The 15,059-nt window shown below is 38.8% G+C and overlaps 1 protein-coding gene and 1 long non-coding RNA gene across 7 annotated transcripts in view; both read left to right on the plus strand.

Annotated features, from left to right (window-relative positions):
• LOC144018160 (zinc finger protein 521-like) overlaps positions 1-15,059 on the plus strand; it is a 179,161-nt gene that overhangs the window by 70,280 nt on the left and 93,822 nt on the right. The gene's annotated exons all lie outside the window — the stretch shown is intronic.
• LOC144018194 (uncharacterized) lies at positions 2,076-4,263 on the plus strand. Of its 2 annotated transcripts, XR_013283361.1 has the most exons (4): positions 2,076-3,065; positions 3,287-3,410; positions 3,718-3,878; positions 3,957-4,263. It is a non-coding gene; the product is annotated as an uncharacterized LOC144018194 (long non-coding RNA). The 2 variants fall into 2 exon arrangements; XR_013283362.1 differs by lacking the exon at positions 3,287-3,410.

Genomic DNA, 15,059 nt, shown 5'->3' on the forward strand with positions numbered 1-15,059 from the left:
CCAAAATAATCACTTCAGGAACCCCCAAAAATGTTTGTTCAACCCTAAACATTGCATCGTCATAGAGAGCAAGCCACTTTCGACTCTTTAGACTGGTCAGCAACGTGTAAAAATATCACACACACGTGTGGACTGACTATAGTATAGATTTGTGAATCAAAAAATATGAAATTTCCCAAATTGTGACATAGACTAAGAGAAGGTTGATGGATGTAGTGAGGGAAGACATGAGGGCAGTTGGCGTTGGATGCAGAATGGAATGGAATGGACCGCTACTAGATAGACTTTGATGGAAACCCCTGACAGGTCATTAGCGGGACAAGCGGGAAGGAAAAGAAAACAATATAATTTAGCTGAATAAACAAATAACCTACTGACTCACTTACTAATTGGACAAATCTGATCTTCTCAGGGTGGTGCAAGCAATTGTGTTTTCACTTTCCATCCAACTTGTATCTGACTGACTGACTAATCCTATTTGGATAGCCTGCTAGCTAACTTACCAATTAGAGCTACTAAATAAGCTAGCTAGAAAGGTATTTTTTATTTTTTTTACACAGGTAATTAAAATTTAAAAGAGTCTGGCTGCTAATATGAACCTTGTAACTGATTGACTGACTGAATGACTAGCTCAAATATTGGTAAGGCAGGGGTAACAATTTCCAAAACATCCCAATTCTTTGAGTAGTTTTTTACACGCAAGATGTAAAATTATGGTATGTAATTTCCTAATTTACTGTCTGACTAACAATTTACCTATAAATAATGAAGTAATAACAAGCTAGCTAGATGGGTATATATTGTCCCATCACAAATTTCAAATTCAGAGCTGACTGACATGCTGACTAACTAACTAACTAACTAACTAACTAACTAACTAACTAACTAACTAACTAACTAACTAACTGACTGACTGACTGACTGGCTGACTAACTAACTCAGGGTGAGTTATGTAACTGTATGTAGCTATGTATGCATGGTATGTTGCAAAAATGTGGTGTTTAACTATTTAGCTTACCATTGACTGACAACCACTTACTACACCAACAAAACTACTACTACTACTACTACTACTACTACTACTACTAACTACTACTACTACTACTACTACTACTACTACTACTACTACTACTCCTAATACTACTAATACTACTACTAATTGTACCAGAGGTAGCTGGATATTTAGCTAACTAGCCAGCTGGCTAACAATGTAACAACAATAGAACCGTTTAAAATTAAGCTACTTTCTCACACATATACCGGTACTAAAAGTGATTTCTTATTTGTATGATGCAAAAAAAATAAAATAAAAAAATAAAAAATGGATGTGGATATTTCGGATAGAGTCGCTGTGCCGCATGTGAATGCAAAAGTCAAAATCCCAGGAGCACAAAACTTGCCGCTAATGCTAGCAGCTAACAGCAGCGCAAAAGATGAGTGGCAGGTAGGACGGTGATGTTATGAAGATATTTCAAAGAACGCTTAAACACACGTTGAGTCAGGGTGTTGGGAGATAATGTGAACATTCATTTTGCCGCATCCTCCATTCGATCTTAAGTGACGGTGTCACCAAGCGTGCTGTACATGACGAGTACGTTGTGCAGACACACGCCGCTATTTGGGCATCAGAAACGGTAAAGTGCTGAGATGACACATGCTGTTGTCTCGCGGGGAATCGCTCGCTACTTCTTCCGGAATAATAATAATACAAAAAGAAAAGATCACGTCTGTGAATATGAAGGGAGGTCACGGTGTTACATCAGACAAGTTGTCAGCTTTTTGTTTATTCAATGAGTCCCCAATCCCCCATGTGCCAACAAATACACTCACATTCAAAACATATCTTTTATGACAAGCATACACACAAAGATACAGTTTACAAGAGCTTTGGACTGGAGTCTAGCACACCTTAGAAGTAGTGTATGGCAATACAATATGGATTCAAGAGTTTCCACTCGTCCTAAACTACACTTTGGACTGTTTGCCGCCCAATCGCAGAGTAGATACTGATCCTCAAATTCCCACCAATTGGCAATTCTTGAATGAACTTCACACACACCCTTACGAAACGAAAATATATTGCAATATATAGCAAAATATCATGCAATACATTTAGCGATATATTCCCATATATGACATTTAGTATTTATATTTCACTATATATTGCAATATATGCATAGACAATATATGTGTATATATTGATAAATATAAAAAATGTATTGCAGTCCAGACCAAAAGGAGCACTATATTTTTACGTGTAACAGATTGTTACAACAATATACTGTAATATATGTGTATGCGTGTGGGCTCACATATTCCCACTATAAACTGTACAACATTGAGAAAATACAATGAAGACAAAAAAATTGCATAATGAAATATTTATTTTTGGCCACCTTGAAATATACTTCCATTGTTTTCAACCCTCCACACTGGATCTTGGACGTATGCATGAATACAGACATGGATGTTGTGGCAGATCAATTAGCATACATTTTCTTTAAAAAAAAAAAAAAAAAAAAATCAAATCAAAAATCTGTTTTCAACTATGAAATTCCCTTTCATACCAACTACATTTTCAACATTAAACATCTGGTTCTTCTTGGAATATCCGTTTGATCAGAATCCGGAAGGATATATTTTCTTTTCATTTTGGATCGGTCCATTTTCAATGTTTGTCATAGCCTAGCTGCTCTGTAGCTTTAGCTCGTTTGATAGGATGAGATATAAATAACTACATTTACCAGAGTGCTCAGCGCGAATGACAACCAATCATAGCGCACGCAATGTCTTTGGCGCATGCGCAATGTTAGGCGCGAAGAAACATTTGAACGCGAGACTAGAGTATGCCGAGTAGCTCGCTCCCGGCGACGGTAAAAGAATTGCCCGGAGCAGAAAATGTCAAAATATAGGTTCGGACTTCGCCCTCGTTATCAACTGGATAATTTATTTTGACCCAGTTGCCATTACAAACACGACGTATCTTGTTCAATGTCGCACAACTAACAGCAAGAAGCCTGCTAATGGATGGCCCGTCGAAGATGCTGTTGTTCTTCAGTTAGCAGGTGAGTCGCTCTTCTCAAGCACAATTTATCACTTTTCTCCTTCAAGTTAGCGTTGCCTTATTTAAAAAACAAAACAAAAAAAAACGTCAAAATGTTTGTTCTGTTTAGTTTAGCATACGTGTATCCTTGTTTGACTATTTTAATCATTTATTCTGTAATATTTTTTTCAATTACATTGGTGTTAACATTGACATTAAATTTGTATTTGTTAATTAATATAGAAAAAGAGGCCACACTGAGAGCTGCTGTCTAGCCAGGAAAACGACGTCCTCATCAGTGATCTGCAGAGCCAGATCAAGGCTTTATGTAAAGAAAATTCAAAACTGTGAAGCATGGTAGTTAAAGGCGAGTATTGAGCATTATGTAATTCATTATTATTGTACATCATATGGTATTTAGACAACTATAGCCTGAGGCTGATTCTTAATGTGCTATCTACATCTAAAAAGCAGTCGCCCATTATTGGCATGTGTAGTCAGATAGGTAGGACCACTGTGGATAAAAGGATGAACGAGCATGATAAACTGTGCATGGAGTCGGTGTCTACTCTAAATTACTCCAGTTATAATTATTTGATATGTCAACTGATGTGTGGCTTCGTGGACAAAGTTATTGACTGTCTGTATAATCTTGTACTTTAAAAAAAAAATAGAAATTCCTGCTCTGTTGGTGGAGGTGAAAAAGCTAGTTTCCCACAACACCGCGACCAACGAAAATGTTGACAACCGCCCCACCAAAGATGCTGTTGGACCAGATGCTGAGAGTGACTATCTCGGCGAAACATCACTTTGCATACTTCGCGGACCCACACAAGTAAGTACTGGTATTTGAATTTCTAACATTAGAACTTATAGCATTATTGCTTGTGGTGTTTTTCTCTGTGTTGTCCAGCAGTTTCCCGGGGCCAAAGAAGCTGATGTGAGAAAGTCCACCAATAATCGAATCTGTGAGCTAAGACATCAGGTGAAGCGGAAATTGTAAGCTTTATAAGTATTTTCAACTTGTGTATTGCACTATTATAGGATAATAAATAATAATAATAAATAAATTTGTTTGTACTTATACAAGATTGCACTTTCAAGAATTTGCACTGTTTAATGCTGTTCCTGTGAACAAAGTACATGTCTGCCTCAAAATCCTGTAGTTTTTTTTGCTTTTCTTTTAAAAGGAAATAAAGGTGAATTTTGATAAATGCCGATTAGTCTGTGTTAATGATTTGCCCATATACTGTTTGTTACACATTTCTATATAATTACACACCTATTCTATAATGTAATAAATATATTAATGCACATATTTTTACATATTTATGGTACATTCTACCATATATTTTCTCATATATTTTTACATATATGTTCATATATTTCTCCATATATGTAAAATACATTGACACATACATTGAAAATATATGCAACACTATATCTTTACATATATTACCAATACATTTTCCTGTATAAATTACAAGGCATGACTGGATATTTATGAATATATAATTAAATATATTTTGGAATATATAAACAAATATATTATATCTTGTACTCAATATATTGTGATATATGGAAAGCGGCAATTTTTTGGATATTTTGCAATATATTACAATATATTACATGAAGATATAATATCTTGTGTAATATATTATCACTAATATAAAATTCCATATATTTACAATATATAATATATTGTTGTATATACTGGGAAATAATATATTTGAATATGTTGCAATATATTTCAAATAATATATTGGTAAATATATTTTCGTTTCGTAAGGGCAAGAACCTGAGCCAAGATTTAAACCAGAACTGAATTTAAATCAGAACTGTGAGGCAGCCGTGCAAACATCCATAAATCTTCTCTTCATGGCACATTTATCAGGATCTGATCATCATGGTCCAGTGGCGATGAAAATCAAAAATGACCAAGTTTTCACCACCATGTGTTCTATCATCAGGTGAATTGATGTCACGCTCTCTTAAAAATATGCCCGTGTATTTTGTTAAGACCCAAATATATTAATAGCGGACATAAATCAAAACGTATCCTCTGGGTTTTTAAGAGTCCAAAAATGGCAGACGACCTGTTCCCAGATTTAAGGGCTTTATTTGAACAGGAGTATTTACTCTGGGAAAGGTTACTATGAATGAACACAGAGGAAGCAGAGCACAAAGAACACTTCAGTCTGCTACGGGAAACATCCATACCCTCATGCGAGGGAAAAATATGTGCTTATTACTTGTGTAAATAGAAAAAGATTATTATTTTTTTAATATAGTGCTTCTGCATGTATATAACCTCATGAAACGTAACAGATACTTGAGTTAAACTAAAGGGTGACTGCGAGAGGTATTCGCCTTCACCCATTAGTTTGTGGTTGGTTCCTACCACTGATTTCTATTTTCATGGACTTTGCTTTTACTTCTCCTATTATCGCTCGTTGAGTCTGGAATAAATCTTGGAATAGCGCCACAAAAAAACAAAGAACAAATTACGGGCTTAACCCTTTGACGTCGACAAAATGGAGGTAATGTGAGATATGCTGAGATCTCACATGGTGTCATGCATGACAGTTATGACAGTTATAGCGACTGCAAATATTTGTGGGATTTAAGAGACATCGTTTTCAATATAGTGCTGGTTAAATTCTGAACTGTACGACTTCGGGGGAGTTCATCGTTAGGGGCGTATCATTACAAAACATTTTGGTCGAATTCCAAATTGTACAACCTCAGGTCAGATCTCAGATCTTGCGGGATTTTTTTTCCCCCCCAACATATTTTTGTGTAATTTCAAATTGTATGAAATCGGCGACGTTTGGCTTTAGAGGCAGATCGTTCCCAGACATTTTGATTGAATTCTGAACTGCTGTTTGACCTCTAATAGGCGTATTCTGACATGAATATTTGGGTAGATTCCAAATTGTAGGACCTCAGAGGCATTTATCTTTCGCAGAATATTTTTTGTAATGTATTTTGCAGAGGTGGGCACTTCCGTCTCTCTGTCATTGCCGTTGTTGACGGATGCCCACATTTTTTGGCTTTATAACACGAAGCCTCGAAAAAATACATGGACTGAGAAGGACCGTCTGTACTGACCCGGTTTAATGGAGGAAAACCTGCTCATGTATTTTTTTGGACGCATCAACAAAGAGATGGAAGTGCCCACCTCTGGCATTTTGTTTGAGTTTTGAGAAGTAGACTCTCAAGGGCCTTCGATTCGAGAGATATCTGTGTAGAATATCCGCAAATGTGGTCTCAGTTGGATTCCGGTTGTTTGAAATCAGGGTCACTTGACTACGGTGGAACATGCATTGGCAGAATCCATTTAATTTTAGTGGATATTGGATTGAAAATGTGGATGGAGTATATTTTCTTCCTGTACTATTTGCTGTCAAATTGGTACAGCTCTACAGTTCCATGTTACACTGCTGTTACATTTTCTGATTGTGGTACCTTAGCCTTGGGTGTGGATTTTCTTATTTCATAACCACCTTTGACAATTGAGTGAATACAGTTTCGCATACTGAGGACTCGAGTCCGGGCTCTGGCCTTCCTGGGTGGAGTTTGCATGTTCTCCCCGTGCCTGTGTGGTTCTTCTCCGGGTATTCCGGTCTCCTCCCACATTCCAAAGACAAGACCGTATTGTCACGACTATAAGGCGCACCTAAAAGCCTTCAATTTTTTCAAAAGCTGACCATGCGCCTTATAATCCAGTGCGCCTTAAATATGGATCAATGTTGAGCCGCAACAGGTCTCGCTGTCAAGACGCCGTCGGTGACCCTGCACGATCGGTGAAGCGCATGCGCTGAAGATCCCGCCATCTTGGATCGCTAGCTAATACTAATACTTTACCTCAGAGAAAATAATAAAACAGCTGTTTATTCATTTTGGGAGTGAATGGAGTTGTCAGAAAGCTGGTTTGTAATCTATTAATAAAGTTTGACTGACCTATCTGACTGTTTTGTTGACATTCCCTTAGCGCAGCACCATCTAATGACCGCATAACGTCACCCCAGCCTCTACTGTAGCACCATATATATGGAAAATGTTTTAAAATATGTCATTCATTGAAGGTGCGCCTTATAATGCGGTGCGCCTTATAGTGCGGAAAATATGGTAATTGGGCGCTTCGAATGGTCCCTAGGTGTGCTTGTGTGCGTGGATGGTTGTTCGTTTCCCTGTGCCCTGCGATTGGCTGGCAACCAGTTCAGGGTGAACCCCGCCCAGCTGAGATAGGCTCCAGCACCCCTCACGACCCTTGTGAAGAGCAAGCGGTTCAGAAAATGGATGGATGGGTGAATGGATGGACAGTTTCACATTTGTACATCAAGAATACAAATATTTGTTGCTTGGAATCCTTTGTGTTGCCTTACCTTGGTTTAGGTCGGTGCACTAAGAGATGCCTTTCCAGTTGTTGTGCTTGTTTTGCTGTCATGTTAACAAAGGCTAAGATCTCATCTCCCCAGCTAATCTACGACTATGGCACACTCCCCGCGGCTGGGGTTGTTTTGTTCCATATAGGAGACATTTAACGGAGTGAGTGGGAGGTGGCGGCGGCGTTGAGGGGTAGGGACACAAGTCCCAAAGAGGGACAGGCCTTAAGATGGAGGTCTTCCTCCCAGGATGTGACAGGCTGTTGGCTGAAGGATGCTCAGGAAGGCCTTGGCAGTCCAACAAAGACAGCCCTTCAGCTGCAGGGTGTAGTTTTTCAGGCCCCAGCATCCCCTTTGGCAGCAGCACAGAGAGCGCTGGCGTGCACAGGCCCCCGGCCCGAGAGACTGGGAAGTAAGGCCCGTTCTTTTATTTACTCAGGCTGCTGCTGAGGCCTGGGCATTTCTTGTCAGGGTGAAGAAGGGGAAAAAAACAAGTCTGTCTCTCTCTTTCCTCTGTCGGTCTCTTGAGGAAGGATTGCGCTTTCATCCACGGTTGTTCACATACTTGTTTTGGCCATTGGACTTCTCGCTCTGTTTTCTGCGTATGTGTGGGAGAGAGCGAGAGAATGAACCTGTGCGAAAAAAAAAAAAAAATGTTTTTATTGTCCTGCCACTAAAACAAAGAACTAAGTCACTACGTCTTTACAGCAGCAGAACCTTTCGGGCTCGTGGGATATTATACTGTTAATAAATCATATACAGTGCAACTTCTATGGTCGAACCTCTTTTCTTTGGACTTTGATTACATTTCCATTTTTTTCCCATCGTAAATAATGGAAACAGAAGCAATGTTACCCAAAAAAATAAGTGTTGTCATCTTCAAACCTTTATTTTATTAACTAGATTTTTTTGTAGATATTTTTTTGACATTCTTACATATTATACGAGTGCATAAAGAGGTGAACCACTGTAATACAAAAAAATACCCTTGTCCGTAACTTTGAGGACAGATTACACATGACGCTGGTCAACGTTCAAGGTTTCAAACGGTTGCAAAGATGTTCGCCAGACATTTGCAACAACTGTTTGCGAATGTCAACATTGGCGACCATTTTTCTTGTAAGAACTTTTGAACATATTAAAAAAAAATGTTTGCCAATGTCTGACGAACATCTTTGTGACCGTTTGCAACCTTGAACAAACACTAACGAAAAATCAACAGTTGCTACCTTTGCAAATACTCGCAAGACTTTGCCGCTGAGTGAGATGTGGGATTTTGAGGTAGTTTTTTGTGAATTACACAATAACTGATTTGAGACATGTTTTTCCCATGAAAAATTTTGCTAAATCCCAAATTATACACCCTCAGGAGTGGTCAATTTAAGCAAATTTGTGTTCAAATTCTGAATTTTACGAACTCGGGGGAATTTGACTTAAGAGGCACGTTTTCCAGATAAATTGTTGGTTGAAATCCAATATGTATTTGACTCCGGTGATATTTGTGGTTGAAATTTTTGGTTAAGTTGAAATGTTTGGTTAAGTTTTCATTTGTTTGGCTCCTGGGGCATTCAATTTCAATTTGTCCCGATTCGATTTGATTCTCTTCAATTCAGTCTGAAATTGATTAATTATGGAACATGAATTCTTCTTAAATTTGAAGGACATGATAAAAACCGCACAAACATAAAATTCCAGATTCAATTTGCAAGGGCAGTAACTGGTTAACCGCTTATTACTCACAATAGTGGTGTGGGTGCTGGAGCCTATCCCTGCTGGCTTCGGGCAGTAGGCGGGGTAAAACCTGAACTGGTTGCAATTCTAATACAATAATTGTAAATATAAATTAAAAAGGTTCTGAATTGTATTAAATGGGGATGGGCGAGTACCGACACCAGGTATCGGTATCGGGCCGATACCAGCCTTTTTTCAAGTACTCGAGTACTCGTGACGCAGACGAGTACAAGCGACCGATGGCAGAGGGGGAAGACGTTAAGTGAGTCCTCCTTGCCTGTAACTGGCGCTAGCTTGCAGCAGTTTTTCACCAAAACTTCACCGGTTTGGAAATACTTCAAAATTGTGAATCTTAAACTAAAAGAACATTTTTGTGTTTAATTTTGAGCGTTAATACTATTGAAGAGTGACTGTTCTGTTGTTTTTTTTTGTCAAAATTAAAGGAAATATATTTGTTTAAAAATATCTTTCAGTGATTTTTTTTTTATTTGTCAAAATGTACTACTGGTATCGGCAGTTGGTATCGGTATCGGTGAGTACTGAGGGTCTGAGTGTCGGTATCGGTGTGAAAAAAAGTGGTATCGAACATGCCTAGTATTAAAGTGCAATAAGTCAGATCTTTCATAAATGTAAGAAAATACTTTTGAATTCAGTAATTCAGAAAACAGTAAATTTCAAGAAAATAGTAAGATACAAAGAAAAAATTCTGGTCTTTAAAATTCTATTTTCTTATGGATTTATGAGAGAAAGATAAAAAATAATCGATTCATGGTTTTATGAATCAATATCCGGCTCGAGAAGGAAAATCCATTCTATATTTTAATTTTATTTTTTATTTTTTTTAAACCCAGTCTTAGATTTACATATGCACATAAATGTTCTCAAATTCCCAACTGCACAACTTTCGGTGTAAACTTTTATGGAAAAAAAATAAAATAAAATAGGTCAGGGCCTGCATGATACAACCTGAGGTTGTTTGATTTTAGAGGGAAATTTATCTCTGAACATTTTGTTCGAATTTGAGTAGAAATTGTCCCGCTGTCTTGCTTTGATATGCCAGAATATTACTTGACAAACGATTATCTGCACGTGATCGTTCAGTCTCTTTGATGAAGACGAAATCCTTTTACTATGTCTTCTTTCAAATGTATGTTTATGTGTCCTTGGGGTAACAGCACTTAAATAAATAATTGACATCAAGCAACTAAGCAAACAATGGGACGACAGCTTGACGGTGTCCCAAGGCAAATGCATCCTCATTTAGGACCGTCGAATTTCATTTAACCTTGCATACGGGCCCATTTGTTTGTTTGTTTTATAGCGTTGTCTTAACGCCGATACGTTTGACTGTAAGGCATCGGCTGGGGTCATTCTTCATGCGCCGTCTCCGCGGCGGAGGGAGAGAGGCCAGAGCCGCCCCCTCTGCGGAGGAGGGCATCGCACTGAGTCAGCCACCCTCCCGCAAAGCAGAGAGTGAGGCGCGTATGGAGGCTTGCGAACCAAGCGAGGTTTGCACCTTGAGAGAGATGCGTCGAGTGGGCGCCTCGCCAGCGGGGGGGAAGGCTCGCGCTGTGGAGGTGGGCTCTCAACGTGGCGCTTTCAGCAGTTTACGGCGGTGGGGGGGTGGGGACGAGGGAACGGCCTCCTCCGACCGCATCTGTTTCCTGAAGATAGGCCCTGATGGGGGGGGCAAGTGTTCAGAGAGGGCATGATATCCTGATGAAGGGCAGATCGCGCTGTAAAAACAACAGCGAGGGGAAGAGAAGAGACACTTGGATTTGTCAGCTCGACTCTTTGCAGGTTGGCTCCTGCAAAGAGCTTTTCCTTCACCGCCACCCCTCCTTCCTTCATAAATCTTTGCCGTTTCCTCTTGTTTTTCCATTTCGAAGTTGTGGCCTATTGACATAGCTTCTTCTGAAGGGGTTGGGATTACACGGTTTTATTTAGGTAAGGAAGTCGAGAGCACTTGGAATTGGACAGCAGGAAGAAGTGGCCTGTAACCTTTTGAACTTGTGGAAGTGGTGTTTTCCAATCGTGTTACTGTACAATGCAGCAGCGCTGGAATGTCAGCACATTTGCGTATCAGGAGACCGTCAAGTATTTGTAACACGTATGGGAGCAGTATTGTTGACGTCCCCCGGGATTCTTTGCACCTGTTTGCCCTTGAATATGTAAGGCTACGCACTCTGAGATTTTCAAGAAGTAATTTCCCCCAAAAAGCATGTGATGGTGCTTTGATTCTAATTGTAAAGTCATTTTTGTTATGACTGTGTTTTGGGTTGGGTCATGGGGTCATTGGATTGTTATGGTCTTGATGCGACATATCTTATTTTGTGTAATCATTATTATTTTTGCCGATTGCTATACAGTAGCTATTGGAGATATCAGTCATACAGTGTTTAGTCATTATTTTGTATTTGCTATACAGTTGCTATTTCCCTTATGATAATGTTGGATAATGTGCTAGCCACTCTTAGTTTTTCTAGTCTTATGCAAGTATACCTTCTGAGGAGTCATTCCTATTTTATCATACAGTGGTACCTCTACTTACAAAATTAATCGTTTCTGGAAGAAAGTTCTTAAGTAGAAAATTTTGTAACTAGAGGCGCATTTTCCATGTAAATGCCCTAATCCGTTCCAAGCCTTCCAAAGTTCAGACAGAAATGTTTTATAAAGCATAAAAATGCATCAAATCATGTAACAAATACATGTTACAATTAGATTATTGCACAATAAATGAGAGTTGTGCCTAATGTAAAAAACAAAGAATAGAGTAAAGAATAAAAATGATGGTTATTTACCTTTTTAACTGCTGTCCTCATTGTTTTTTGCCCTCTTTGGTTCATGTTCTCTCTCAGAAGTGTTTTTTTTTTTTTTTTGCCTGGTGTTTTGTATAGAACTGATCCAAGGATTTTTTATTTTATTATTATTTTTTTTAAACAATGCTTCGTAAATGTCCAAGGCAAACATCATCTTAGTGAGCAAACACTGGCCGATTCTTTTAAACAAATTCTGAAACGTCATGGAAACTTCCGGTATGGCGAGGCACCTTTTTTCCAAAAAAGGCATCTTTTTCAAAAAAAGGCCCGTCTAAAACTCGGAACACCTCGTGGGCCGTGGGATGAATGATGAGGACGCTGTATAGACACTAGTATACGCTCATAGATACCTATGGTAGGAAATAGCCATAGCCGAAAGTATGCTGCGTTCGGTAAAGTTTTTTTTACCTTTCGTATCTAGAAATTTCTTTCGTAACAAGAGGCAATATTTTCCCATTGAGGCGTTTTGTAACTCGAAAATTTCGTATGAAGAGACGTTCGTAAGTAGAGGTTCCACTGTATAGGCCTTTATTCCGTCATCTATAATTGTGCACTGTGCTATCTACACTTCCTTGCAAGCTGTTCTTCTATGTTTGCGGTTGCTTTCATGCATCCAGCCTGCTCAAGAATCTTAGCCAAGGTTTCTTCATCAAGTGTTTTCAAGTTCAAGTTTCTTCGAGGCCATCTAAATACAGCTCTGCTCTCGATTGTTATTTTGTTGTTGTATATACAGACTCTGTTTCCAACATTCGTGTCTTGTCTGCGCTTGGGTGACGATTTTAGCCAAACAGAAACCCGAGTCAATTCAGGAGCAATTGAGGAAAATAGTGTGGAATACATCCTTTAATTAATCCATTTATCAATTTTCAAGACCGCCTTTTCTGTTCAGGATCACAAGGTGCTGATGCCTATCCCAGCTGACTTCAGACTACACACTGAAACTTGTCGCCAATCAGTCGCAGAGGACATATAAAGACAGATGACCATTGACACCCACATTGACACCATCACAGATTGGGAACTGAACCCACAATGCCAGCACCAAAGTCAGCCAATGCAACATCATCATCAGTGACCCCAATATAATTCTTATTTAACAAAATAATGAATAACAAATATGAAACCAGTTTGCTTAACTATATTAAACAAACTTTTTGGCATTATTCAAACAATTACAGATTTCAGAGTTCAGTACCACCTTTTTTTCAGACTAATACAGAGTACTCACCAATAACGAGTACACTGATGCAGACAAAAAAAAAAAGTGAACAAAAACCTTTCTTTCTGACACACTTGATGGGTTGCCGATGTGTCAAACTGCCTCAGCGTAGCACAAATACTGCTGAGAAGGACTTTGCGATGCCAGATTTTTTTCCCTCCCCTTAACTCATTCACTACCTTTGACAAGTACAGTATACTTGTCAATTATATAGTTTTTAGAGTGGGGATACCGTATTTTTCGGATTATACGTCGCTCCAGATTATAAATCGCACCAGGCAAAAAATGCATAATTAAGAAGGAAAAAACTTATATAAGTCGCACTGGAGTATAAGTCGCATTTTATGGGGAAATTTATTTGATAAAATCCAACACCAAAAACATACATGTCATCTTGAAAGGCAATTTAAAATAAAAATAAAAGAGAGAACAACAGGCTGAATAAGTGTACGGTATACTAACGTTACATGACTGACATGCCTGGTACTGTCAGTAACGACGTAACATATGAAGAGTGAGTCGGTTGACGGGAGTCGGAGGCGGAGTGTTGAAGCTTGGAGCCAAAGACTGGCGTTTTATTGACATTAGCTTCTGAGGTCTTAACAGCAACTCCCCACTCAGCTAGAAGCTAACAGGCTAACTCCCCTTTTCCACATAACAAAACCTTCCCACCAGGAACTCTCCCTTCGTCCAAATGTTCCGTGAGTGAATTATGTTCCCATCACTACAAGTTATTCATATAACTCTCGCATAAAGAACATGCTAACAAGTTTACCAAACTATCAGTTTCACTCCAAATCACTAAATCCAATGAAATCTTCATCCTCGGTGTCACTTCTAAACAACTCCCCCAACTCGGGAGGTAGACGATGGCCGCTTCCTCTTCTACGGCAATGTTGAAATTATCAACACAGGCCTAAAGCGCCCTCTTGCGTTTTAGTGTGAAAATAACATGTGAAATGATATAATAATGTGTTAATAATTTCACACATAAGTTGCACCAGAGAATAAGTCGCACCTCCAGCCAAACTATGAAAAAAAACAGCGATTTATAATCCGAAAAATACGGTAATCGGGGAGAATCTGTTTATGCTCCACTGTAAATGTCAAACTTGGAATCAATTTTACAGATCCCAACGACCAGTAGATGACATCATTGCCCCATTTTATACGAAGTAAACAGTTTCAGAGTCCATGGGAGAAATGGCTCTATTTTGTGCAACCTACATTTTTCTACTGTCAATTATAAAAGATCGGGACGAGGCAAAAAGTAGGGAGTCTATTCTGTCATTTGGTAGATTCGGTTTATATATAATTATTGAACGTAATATCGCGTGGGTATTGAAAATGTTTACATTTTCTAAAATGGCTGGCAGTGAATGTTACGTATCTGTGCCTGGAATCGACAACCTCCGAGTACTTTACAATAAAGCCGGTACTCGCCCATCCCTACTAAACGCCAGCCAATCATCTCTAGTCCCTTTCAATCTAAGCTTTTTCACATTTTTTTCACAGTTGATTGTCAAGTCAGAAATGTACCAATGTGGTAATAGCAATAAATTATTTGTCTTGTTTCAGAGACGTAACTGAGGAATAATTGTTAAAGCAATTATCGCTGTGCAAGAGGCTAGCACTTAGGACACCACACATCCAATTATCTAAACGTATGAAGCCACAATGGCTGGCAAGTCTAGTCCGAACGGACGACAGTTCAGTCTGTCTTTAGTTTTTTAAAGCCTGCTCAATATTTTTTGCTAAAGTATTTTTTTTGTGGACTAATGGCCAAAAAAATTAGGTATCGGAAGCTTTTTGTCATGTTATGAGACAGATGCTCACTCGTGTTGTGTCTCTTGTTTGCC

The sequence above is a fragment of the Festucalex cinctus genome, chromosome 1 (genome assembly GCF_051991245.1).
Source record: "Festucalex cinctus isolate MCC-2025b chromosome 1, RoL_Fcin_1.0, whole genome shotgun sequence".
In the NCBI taxonomy this organism is placed as follows: domain Eukaryota; kingdom Metazoa; phylum Chordata; class Actinopteri; order Syngnathiformes; family Syngnathidae; genus Festucalex; species Festucalex cinctus.